Below are 12,561 nucleotides of genomic sequence, written 5' to 3'. Positions count from 1 at the left end.
CCTTCTGCAAATAGTTTTTTTAACATTAATATTTACTTATTATCTTGGGAAAGGAATAGGGCATGTTACACACTGAATAGTAACTACAACATAAAAGGGTAGTGAGAGAATGTAACACCCTCACATGATTGTGGATTCTAGGCAAAAGAAGTGATACTTTAGACATTGAGGGTATTTTGTGATGTGGCTCGAGTCAGACCCTCAGCACCTTCTGTCCTTGTGGTGAGAAGATGCTGGTCAGCTTCCTGAGTGATGGCACCTTGTGGACTGTACAAACTGGGGTGTGGGGACCTGCCAACCACATCCTGTTACCTAGTCAGCTTTGCTCAGCTCCTGTCTCCTGCTCAACAGAAGCAGCAGCATGTTCCCCAAATTCCTCAGCCTCCTGGGTGTTGGTGAGTCCTGGAAAGGAAGGGAGGGGTGAGTCATAGAGGAAATCTGGGCTTCCATGAGGCACAGGACCAGTTCCATGGATGGGTTGCATGTGAGCATGGGATCCATTGGGAATCAGTTGCCTCTCATGTGGTTTCCTTCCAGGGCTCTCTCTGGGCCAGAGGATCTGGACACTCACAGGTGAGTCCTCTTCATCCCCTCCGTACAGTGTGCAGCAAACCCTCCTGGTGTCAGCCAGGGATTTTTCAGGGAGAGAGGAGTGGGGGCTGCTGTGGATGACACTGGAGGGCCAGCAGTGAGACTTCTGGAAACACAAGGAGAGTGGCAAGTCCTGTGGGATCCTAGGGTCTTATTTCTGCTGGGAGAACCTTCCTAGACTCTCCCTGAGGCTACAAAGCTCGGGTCTGTGTTCACATGAAGGAGGTTGTGGATTTCCCAAGCTGTGGTTTGTGGCTGGTTGCTGTCATCTCCATAATTAGGGGAACAAGATGCCTGATACCACACAGGCCTCCTAGAACCAGGTGTCCCATGCCTCCCCTAAGCTGCCCTTCACCATAGGAACTGCAGGGACTCCCACTGAACCTGCCTCAGGGGAAGGGGCCAGTCCTGGCCCTTGGGGCAACTCTGATGGAGGAGAACTTCACAAAAGATCAGGGTTCTATTTCACCTTATTTTCATCAAGTAGAACTTGCTCGTTTCTCCCATGTCAATTTCTTTTATTCAAATTGTGTTTTAAGTTAACTTTGCACAAACATTTTATAAACACTGTAAGAATAATCCTTGTTGTGGGGTGACCTGCAGGTCCATGTGGGGTTGGACTGTGTCTCTGGTCCCCCACCAGGTCACCCTGGGCATTAGGAGACTCAGTTTGGGGGAAGCCTTGGGGGAATGAAGAGGAGAAAAAGCCACACAAGGGGTAGGAAAAGGGCCAGCTCCCCATTTTGAGCTCTAAGGCAGTGACCCCTCTCTCCCAGGTGGGCACAACAAGCCCTCCCTGCCAGCCTGGCTGGGCCCTGTGGTTCCCCTAGGAGGGAGTGTGACTCTTCAGTGTGTCATTTCCACCCTCCATTTACCTCATTTAAACTAATCAAGAGGAATGAGACCCCCAGTCCTGAACTCCAGAGAGATCACATCAACACCTTCACCATGAGCCCCATGACCCTAGAGCATGCAGTATCCTACAGATGTTTTGGATATCACAGCCACACATCTGGTTGGTCAGTACCCAGATGCCCTTGCAACCGAGAGTTATCACTGCATTCCCAATCAGGATGAACCTTAGAAGGAGAGGCTGCTATGAGAACACAGAGACAGGGTGTGTAACATAAGGAATGAGGAATGGGGAGCCCAGGGAAAGGATGAGGTGCCAACAAGCAGGAGAGTCAACTCAGGAATTAGCAGGAGCAGAATGCTGCTGCCTGGAGCAGGCAGGGAGGACCCAGCAGGGGCCATGTCGCCTGATCCCAGCTCCAGAGACCCTCCAGGGGTCTTGAAACCCTGCCTTGGAGCAGCCAGAGCCTCAGATTAGCCAACATCACCTGTCACATCGGGAGTGGTCTCCAGAGGCACAGGTTAGAGCATGGATTGGGAAATACCCCTTTTGTCTCCACGTTCTTCCCTAGTCTCCTGCCTGTCATCTTTTTTGCTCTAGGAGACATGTGCAGGGAGTTGTGAAATGCATCCAGCAGGGTCACCTCCACCGCACACATACAGAGCAGGGACACGATAGAGTGGGAGTGGATCACACAGCCATGCAGCTTCGAACCAGCCCTAAGAGTCTGGGTCTTTTAGTCAAGAGAGACAGAAAAGCAGGTCCAGGTGGGGTGGTGAGATCCAGGCTGTGAACCTCATGAGCCAGAAGATGGACCAGTATGCTCAGGGGGAAAGCAGCACAAAGACTTAGGAAGGAAAGGAGACATCACAGGGCTGAGGGAGGAAGAAATCCACTCCTGGAAAGTCAGGACAAGGGGTGAGGGGGGCAACACATGAAACTTACTGTCTTTCTTCCTAGGTGTTTTCAAGAAACCCTCCCTCTCAGTCCAACCAAGCTCCTTTGTGGACGCAGGAGAAGCTGTGACCCTGCACTGTCACTCAGAAGTCATGTTTGACCAGTTTATCCTGTGCAAGGAAGGAGAGGGGTGCACAGCATTCCTGGCAGGTTGCTGAGAAGTTCCAGGCTGGGAACAGGCAAGCTGACTTCTCCACGGGCCAACACACCTGCACATGTGGGGGCCTACATGTGCTATGGCTCTGTCCATCACTCCCCCTGTGAGTGGTCAGTCCCCAGTAATCCCCTGAAGGTCGTGATCACAGGTGAGTGTGGCCACACCAGCCCTATTTCTCTTTGTGTTCTGGAAGCTTTAAGGGGTGATATGGTGTTGAGTACAACGTTAGTATAGGGGAGAGAAAGACAGACACACAGAGAGTAAAAAACTCAGGAGAGGGAGCTTGTATGGCAGGGTGTCAAGGGAAAAGAAGAATAAATGGAGAACAGATAACATGGTGTTGTAATGCAAAGAGAAAACAATTGACACTATGAGGTAGAAAAGGGGCCACATATTAAACTTGACAAGCTCAGGGAAGGCTTGCATGGCATCTTGCAAACTCAGAGACCTCAATTACCCACATAGGATGGTCTGAAAGTAAAAACAGCCTAACTAGAAACAGATCATGGTGGGTAGTTGTGTTCTAGGCTGGTGTATTTCCCTAAACAAGGTCAATCTTTACTTCACCCGAGCCTGTCTATTCTCTTTTTGTGTCTGATAACATGCCTTTGGAATGTCAAATTTCTTTATTCCAGACCCCCTCCAAGCACTGGCACCACATCAGAGGGAGACCTGGAAACCCCTCATTGTTACTGTTATCATGTTAATTGTTGACTGTTAACTACCTGTACCCACCTATGTGAAAGATGTGTCTATCATTTTACTTTACCCAATCCCAGAGGTTCTCACTTTACTTCCTCCCACCTCCCTAATCTATCACCAATGGATTTCATGTAATCCATTTATGCTTCCTCTTTTCACTGTAATGTACAAAATAAGGTCATTCTTTGGAGCATTTTCTCAACTTTTTGATGTTTTGTTTCCTGCCAATTGTCATCCGTTTGTCTCCAATAGGGTCACAGTTTTCTTTATAGGTTTGGATATTTCTTATGTTCACAACATTGACAGACAGATAGACAGACAGACAGAGAATGAGAAAGTTGGACCAGAAGACCCATGAACATGGGGATGAGGGCTGTTTCCCTAGCTCAGAAACACAGAGTTCCCATTCTGACACCACAACATCCTTCCTCTGTAGCCACAACACAGCAACACACCAGACACCCCTCAGCCAGCTGTGTGAAAGATCCAATTAGAGATGAGGACCCAGAGGAGTCACCCAATCACGTGGTTCAACAGGTTCTTTTGCACAAAGAGGGAGAAGTAGTCGCTGCTAACACCTGCTGCAGGACCATGCTGGTCTGTCCCTGCAGAATGAGGTGCTCACAGATCCTGGGGAGATTCTGGCACTTTTCAAAGCTTGGCATTCAGAGTAGACCAAGGTCTGGAGTGGATGAAACAATCCTACACTTGACCCTGGACACCTTGATCCTCACATGTCCCAGCTACTCACATCTTCATCTGGTCTGGAAATGGAAGTCTCCCTCCCATAAACCAGCATCACACCCACAGCAGCTGTGGGAACTGGGCTTTGTGACAATATCATCCAGATGGGGAAACTGAGGTAGACACAAGACATTACCATTCAATGATACACAGACATTGGATGATGAATATTTAAGTAAATATTTGCTTTAAGTAAAAATCAGGACTCCAACCTCAATCAATGTCCCCTGAAGCTTGAAGGGAGGACCACAGGATGAGGTGGAGACTTGAACCAGGAAACAAGGGGCACTGAGGGGGAAGGGATCACTCAGAGGCTTGTCCCCAGGAAGGTGGTGGATGCTGCTGCTAAGAAAAAATGAGAACTCAGTGAGAGTGGCTTGGATAGAAAGAAAACCACAGTCTGGGGGCAGGGGAAGGTGTGTGTGTCCTTTCCTCACTTCCCTGTGTCTGTTCTTTGTGCTCATTGTCACAGTGACACTCGCCTGAACTGCACAGTGGGGAGGAGACTGTGTCTCTGCTGAGCTGAGATCTGCAGGCACAGGGACCAGCATCTTCCTGAAGTGTCTCCAGGGCTTTGGTGATCACTGTCCATGGGGAGGACCCACAAGGAGATGCTGATTGTCATACTAAGGGGGAACAGGACCCCGTGGGAGAGCCTCTGACCTGGAAGGATGTGCCTGGGTCACCTCACCTGCAAGGGGCATCTCAGGACGATCGGAGTGAGATAGTCCTTCATGAGAATGACACCCAGACTCCTGGGGAGACACTGTCCCCCTTCCTGAGGGGCTGCTGACGTGACAACCCCGTGACAACAACAGTCAGCCCCTTGTGTCCACATTCTGTATTTATCCACCAGAGAACACTGTAGTGTCTTCTTTCTGCACAACAGGGTTCAGAGAGGAGACACCATGCCCCGAACCCTCATGGCCCTGCTCTGCCTTGGTGAGATGTGAGGGGGGAGGAGAAGCCCTGGTCTGTCAGAACCCCAGGGCTCTGGAGGCTCCAGGGCAGGAGGGATGTTCTCAGGATTCAGGGCAAATCTCTCACAGGGATTCTCTTACAGGTCTGAGTGTGCACCTGAGGACCCCAGCGCAGGCAGGTGAGTTTGTCCCCTAGGCTCCAAGGTGTCACTTCCCACTAGGGACATGAGGCCATCCCCTGTGAAGTTGGGAATGAAGAACGGCATTTCTGGGATGACAGATGAAGGACATCTGAAATGTTGGGGGCTGAGAGCTGGGCACTGGGGTGGGAAATGTTCAGACTCAATCCTTCATTCCTTTCAGGGACCCTCCCCAAACTGACCTTCTGGGCTGAGCCAGGCTCTGTAATCCCCTGGGGGAGCTCAGTGACCATCTGGTGTCAGGGACCCTACAAGCTGCGGAGTACCATTTGTATAAAGATGGTATTTCAGAGCCCTGGTTGAAACAGAAGCCACTGGATCCCAGGAACAAGGGTAAGTTCTCAATCACATACATGACAGAGCACTCTGCAGGGAGATATCAGTGTTACAATCTCAGCCAAGGTGTTTGGTCAGAGAAGAGTGACAACCTGGAGCTGGTGGTGACAGGTAAGGGGACACTCAAGGGTCCCAGCCTCAGGCTCTGCCCTAGGAAGGGGATGCTCTTGGGGGGTGTCCCCCTCACAGAGCAGCCTTGGGGAACATGAGGGAGGTGTGAGCCCCATTTCACTTGCTGCCTCCTTCTCTCCTAGGATTCTACAGCGAACCCAGCCTGTCAGCCCCGCCCAGTCCTGTTGTGACCACAGGAGAGAACATGACTGTCATATGTTACTCAGATAGGGATTTAGCAAGTTTTTTTCTGACTAAGGAAGGATAAGAAAGGCTCTCCTGGACCCTGGACTCACAGCAAGATGCCATCGGACATTTCCAAGCCCTCTTCCCTGTGAGCCCCGTGATCTCCAGACAGAGTGGGACTTTCAGATGCTATGGTTATTACAGGAGCAAACCCCGGGTATGGTCACCACCCAGTGAGCCCCTGGAGCTCCTGGTCTCAGGTGAGTCCCTTACTAGTCCCATCCACAGGTGAGGCATCAGACAGGTTGCTGAGGTCACTACAGGGAGGGGAGCCCCATATGAGAGGTGGGGTGAGGGGAGCACAGGGGATCCTGGGTCAGAGACACAGAGAGAGAGACAGTGGGGCCTGGGGGCTAGGCCAGGAGGAGGGTTCAAGGGAGGAGCAGCCCTGTCACCCCTGTCTGGTTTCTGCAGGTGGCTCAGGGAAGCCCTCCCTCCTGACCCAGCAGGGCCCCCTGGTGGTCTCTGGACAAAACCTGATCATCCAGTGTTGCTCTGACCTCGTCTATGACAGATTCGCTCTGTCCAAGGAGGGGAGACAGGACCTCCACCAGAGCACTGTTCTGCAGCCCCAGGCTGAGCTCTCTTAGGCCAAATTCCACCCAGACACTGGGAACAAACAGCTCCCATGGAGGCCTGTACAGGTGCTATGGTGGACACAGCCTCTCCTCTGAGTGGTCAGGCCCCAGTGACCCCCTGGGCATCCTGGTGGCAGGTGAGGATCCAACAGTTTCAGTCAGGGACCTGGAGTCTGCTCAGGCCCTGCTGGGGGTCACGGGTGCTGATGGACAGGACAAAGGGTGTGGGGTCCCCAGGGAGGGAATGAGAAACAGAGAGGGGGAATGGAAGAGGGAAGGGGAGACTCAGAGAAAACAGAGACAGACAGAGTGGAGCATCCTAGAAAGGGGCCTGCTGACCCTCAGGGTCAGATTAGGTCCACAGCAGCCCCTCACCTGCCACCCTCTTTCTAGGATGGCTCCCTGACAGACCCTCTCTCGGTGCAGCTCGGCCCCACAGTGGCCTCAGGAGGGAATGTGACCCTGCTGTGTCAGTCACAGAGCTGGAGGGATACTTTCCTTTTGACCAAAGAGGGGGCAGGTGATCCCCCCCTGCATCTCACATCACAGTCCGGAGATCAGCAGCACCAGGCAGAGTTCTCCCTGGGTCCTGTGACCTCAGCCCAGGGGGGGACCTACAGGTGTTACAGTGCAAACCACAACAGCCCCTACCTGCTGTCACAGCCCATTTCCCCCCCGGAGCTCCTGATCTCAGGTGAGACCCCTGGCACTGTTTTCTCTGTGCTCACTCAGCTTAGGGCCCTGTGCCTAGAAAAATCAGGGACAGAAATAAATGAGGAGTACAGGGGGCTCCACAGAGAAGGTCCAGCCCCTGAGAGGTGGAAAGAGTCAGGGCCTCCCACCCCTGAGCCCTCTGTTCTGAATCTCAGCAGAGAGAAATAGCAGGAGGGTGGAGTGAGATGTGTGAGAAGTGAGGAGAAAGGTGATTAAACTGAGCAGAGAGGACAGATCCCCTTCCCCACTCACCTCCTGCATCTTCATTTCAGAGTCTCAGCTCCTGCCTCTTCTATGAGTGGACCCTCTCACATAGAGAGTAACTTCCTCCCTGGGTGTCCAGATCAATAGGCTCCTGGTCTCACCTGAGCTTCCAGCACTCAGTGCTCATCTGAGAGTGAGGAGGGGCTTTGTCAAGCTCAGGAGGAGCTGGGGGCTCCTGCCCACACAGAGGGTCTCCTTTCTGCTACATGCTTCTGGGGGCCCTTCTCTCTTCCTGTTCTATTCTGAGAACTTTTAGGCAATACTTGCATGTATAAATTTGAGTTATAAACATTTCTGCCTTCAAAAGGCAGAAGTAAGTTTATAATCCACTCCTGTTTTCATGGAATTACGTTAAAATCATGCATTTATTATGAATATCACCTATTATTATTAAGGAGTTTTTAAAAACATACTTTAAAAGGTTTATTTTTAACTTCAAATGCATTTTGAAGTTTTAGTCATAAAAATGTCTATACTCAGAACTCAAGAATTGTTCAAGTATCCCATATATGTCTGAGTGTATAGATGAGACCCACCCATGGACCCTGAGTCCTCAGCTGATGAATAAATAAAAGCTCTCATCTCCAGAAGAGTGAGTTTGGATGGTTCAGTCTCCCACACAGATCAGAGAGATTATAAGGACATCCTCTGTTCTATAATGAGAGACCATATTTCTCACCAAACCTGAATTCTTGGGGCAAAGACAACCTATGTCCCAAAGAGCCTCAGGAGCAAGGTGTGCACTCAGATGTCCCTGGGAGACTGGCAGGACCCATGGAAGCAGAGAGGTCCCTCATAGCAGAGAGAGGGTTCCAGAAGGGGCTGGAAAAAGTCACATCATAAGGAATGGGAGAGTTTTGAGGACAGTTGGCTTGAGTGGTATCAGCTCCTCATGCGCCCACTTCTTTGTGCTTTTGAAGGAGCAGCTGACACCATCAGCCCATCACACAACAGCTGAGATAATACAAGTGGTGAATAGGAGAGTGGGGCTGGGTGCAGAGGGTCCTCTGTCTGGGGGTGACTGGTGAACTGGGTGGGCATCCCAGATCCATGGGGAGTTGTCTGCTGTGACTTCTGTGACCTCTTTGTCCACATTTCCTAGACTCCTAGCCCCAAGACTACACAGTGGGGAATCTCATCCTCATGGGCCTGGCTGGCTTGGTCCTGGTGGTCCTAGGAGTGCTGCTGTTTCAGGCTCAAGACAGCGAGAGAAGGACCCAGGCTGCCACTAGGACCTGAACACAGAAGTAAAGGAGCACTGTTCAGAGTAAGAGCCTTGGAATTGTGCCCATAAGGCTCTGATAGATAATCTGGGGCATGCTGAATGACCAGTCTGCAGCTCATGGCATGTGGAACACTCATTGGTCATATGCAGGGGGACAAGGTCTGGACCCTTCTGCCATTAAATTCAGCCCATCTCCTCCCAACCATTGCTGAGTCATGTGACCCATTCCTACCCTTTCCCATTTCAGTTAAATTAGTGTTGATCCCACATGGCATGGTCATGTCCACACCTCCCTACACTTCAGAAAACACCTTCTTCTTTATATCTCATTACACCTGCCTTGATGTCCATATGGAGTGCCCATCCACTCAGTTCAGAGCCTGTAATCTGTTTTAGTACATCCATGAGCTGGCATCACAGAGATTCAGCCCACAAGCAAAAAATCCCAAATGATGCCCTCGCACCTGCTCTGGACACCACATGCCTTCACCTTTCCTCAGATGGCACCTGTGGACTTTCTTCAGGCATCTGGTTGCATGGAATCAAGACTTATTCAAACCCACACCTGAGGATATTTACATTGTGTTTTTGGAGAGGTAGAAGAGAGAAAAGAAACACCTATGTGAGAAACGAACATTGATTGGTTGCCTCCATACATGCCTGGACAGGGGATTGATCTTGCAATCTAGGTATATGGCCTGACCAGGAATGGAAACCACAAAGTTTTGATTATGGGATGATGCTCAAACCAACACAGCCACACCAGCCTGGGGGAAATCAAGATGTGTTGGTATGAAGGGATTGCCTGGGTTGCACTGCCTGGGGAAAACCCACTGTTAAAAACACAGTGCAGTATACATATGATGTATTAGAGAATTATACATTGAAACTTATGTATAATTTCATTACTCGATGTCACCTGAATGAATTCTCTTAATAAAACACTAGTTCTTGCTGTTTTCCCATGTTTTGGTATCTATGTTCCCCTGGTGGTGATCGTTGAGGTGTCCTGTGAGGTCCTGATGCAGATTCTGGAAGTGACTCACAAACTGTAAAAGCCAGTGCGGGACACCAGTCACAGCAGTCTGACAGCCTCAGAGTGCACCTACGCTGCCTGCCCTTTTATGTGGATGATTATTTCTACTTCAGTGTTGTAATGATTTTCCCTGGAAGTACAAAGGCCACGGCCCCAGTGCATCTAGATGCGAAGCCAAGAGAAAAATGATACTATCTCCTGGGGTAGAGGACACTGAGCTGATAGCATTCTAATGCATCACTTGTAGGAAGGCCAGTTTATAGTCACCAATTGAGCAAATAATTACACTTACCCAGTTAGAGACAGGTAGAGACAGACAGCTCTACTTTAAGTACTGCCTTGGAGAACATGTGTACATGGGCATCATTCACAAGGACATTCATTGGGTGTGGGTGCCAGTGGTTTGACAGATTTCAGGAAAGTCTGAAGCATGAGGCAAGAGAGGGCCATTTGTGTGGGAAATGCACTGGAAACAGCTTGGGCAAGATTGCAAGTTGGGTGGGGGAGGAACTGCCTGGGACCCCAGAAGTCCTAGTCTCACTTAGCCACCATCCCCACTGCTTTTCACAACCATAACTTATGAGCATGTCTCCCCTTGGCTCTGGAACCCTGGACTGGGGTGTCCTGTTTGGGGCTAGGACCCTGGATCTCAGGTGGGACCTTTGCAGTTGAGCTCTCCTGTCTGCCACACGTGGATGAGGGACCAGCCCATTTCATGACTCTGAGTCTTGATGTGGCTTCTTCTTTACACTCTTAGTTGTGGGACTTCTGTTCTGGATAGTGGTTTATCTGTAGTTTAGCTATAATTCCAAAATGGTTGAAAAAAGTGTTTGGGGTTGTTGTTTTGCTCTTTTGTGATTGTTTATTTCCTTGTCCTTCACATGCATCCATGTAGCACATGACATTATTTTCTTCTTTTCTAAATCAGTTTTATTTCTCAATACAGTTGACATAGAATAATATATAAGTGACTGGGTCACAATATAGACATTACAATGATATTTTTTAATGGTTTTTTTGCCCCTTTTTCTCACTGTTGCATCTCACTTTCTCCAGTTTGGTGTCTTTGCTCTTCTAACTGCATTACATCACTAAATTTTATCCTTTCTCTGAGTGTGAAAAGATGAAAATATTTAAAAACTTGCTGCTCTGGAAATGCCTTATTTCAGTCTCATTTGCTTCATCAAGGAACTAGGAAACATTTTACTATTTTAATTGAAGTTTGTGATTCAACTCCTCAGAGAGAAAAAATGTCCCCTGAGGTTAAAGGCTCTCTCCCCAGAAAGCTGTTCTCTCTCCTGGAGAGGCAGCCTCACTGGGTGGGTTGGGAGGAGACACAGGTTCCCACTTAGGGACTGGCCCAGCTGACAAATTCACCTTGTCTCTTAAAGCTAATGGGGCCAGTGCACAATCTTCACTAACAATCTTCTCCTGAAAGGTGTGTCCCCCTGTATTCTGGTATCCTCTTTGCTATGAGGAAGTCTGGTCCCAGGGAACTTGTCACTATAGTGACATGCATTGCATCTAGGAAGAAATTTTAGGACTTTTTAGGACCCCCAGACCAGTCATCCATGTTCTTTGTTTTGAGTTGAGATTCACATTAAAAATGATTAATCATTTAAAAATATTTTTTATTGCCCTGGCTGGTGTAGCTCAGTGGATTGAGCACGGGCTGGGAACCAAAGTGTCCCAGGTTCGATTCCAAGCCAGGGTACATTCCTGGGTTGCAGGCCATAACCCCCAGCAACCGCACATTGATGTTTCTCTCTCTCTCTCTCTCTCTCTCTCTCCTCCCTCCCTCCCTTTACTCTCTAAAAATAAATAAAATCTTTAAAAAATATATAAATAAATAAAAAATAAAAAATAAATAAAAATATTTTTTATTGATTCATTTGAGAGGTGGGGCAGAGAGAGATAAAAAAAAAACATCGATTGTTGATTCACTTACTGATGCATCCATTGGTTGCTTGCTGTGTGTGTCCTGACTGGGAACCAAGCCCACAACCTTGGATATTGGGATGATGCTCTAACCCACTGAGCGACCCAGCCAGGACCTAAAGTTAACCATTTTTGATGCATAAAATTGGGTGTAGGATATGTTGTTGTGTTTTTATATGACCTTCATTATCTTTATTAAGCACAAAAAGTGAAGATACAGATTTCATTTTTATATACCTGCTGCCTAACACTAGATTGGTCTTTCTTCATTTCAGTACAATGTTTGATTATTTATCTCTTGAGCTGTTACTAAACGTTATGCTCACTTCTTTCTTTCTGTAACATAGATATGATGTCCAGTTTCTGCACTCTTGTCCTCAAGTACCCTCAGTCCCCACTTCTGGTCTCCCTATGCTACGTTCTGGAAATTTCCTCTGTATTTTACTCCATTGTTCTAAATGGCCCTTCAGCTGTGTCTCATCCTTGATGGGAAGAATTATTGTCACGTGTTCATCTATTGGGTTTTCTCATCTCAAAGATTTCTGACTCATTATATTCATCTATATAAAACAATTCATATTATTGCCTCAAAAATGGAATCTTCCCTTTAATTTTCAGGTATTTACATGTGATCATCTGAAATAGCTCTCATATTTCCTACTGACTCTCTTTCACTGGGTGTGACAGCCCCAGGTGTCAATAGAGGCCGTCCATAACACTGTCTGTCACCATTAGGATTTCTCCACTGTCCACTCTTGGAGGAGTCTTTCCCCTCACAAACTTGGTCTCCCACAGGTTCCCCAAGGTAGTCCTGGAAGTTGGGTTGAACAGGGACTATGGCAGCTGCTCCTGCCTCATGCTGTCCACTCTCTCTGACTCATCACTTGCTCAGCATTCTGCCCACCAGGGATGGTCCAATGGGAACCTCACACACACACGTGGGACAGACACCCATGGCGGACATCCTGGACTCAGTCTGTTTCATGCCA

At 48.7% G+C, this 12,561-nt stretch overlaps 1 pseudogene; it reads left to right on the top strand.

Annotated features, from left to right (window-relative positions):
• The first annotated feature begins 4,900 nt into the window (after positions 1-4,900).
• Positions 4,901-9,111, top strand: LOC114510682 (annotated as a pseudogene).
• Positions 9,112-12,561: the final 3,450 nt, after the last annotated feature.

Source organism: Phyllostomus discolor, chromosome 12, assembly GCF_004126475.2.
Source record: "Phyllostomus discolor isolate MPI-MPIP mPhyDis1 chromosome 12, mPhyDis1.pri.v3, whole genome shotgun sequence".
Lineage (NCBI taxonomy): Eukaryota > Metazoa > Chordata > Mammalia > Chiroptera > Phyllostomidae > Phyllostomus > Phyllostomus discolor.
Note: the sequence above shows the minus strand (reverse complement) of the source record. Positions and strands in the feature narration are given on the sequence as shown.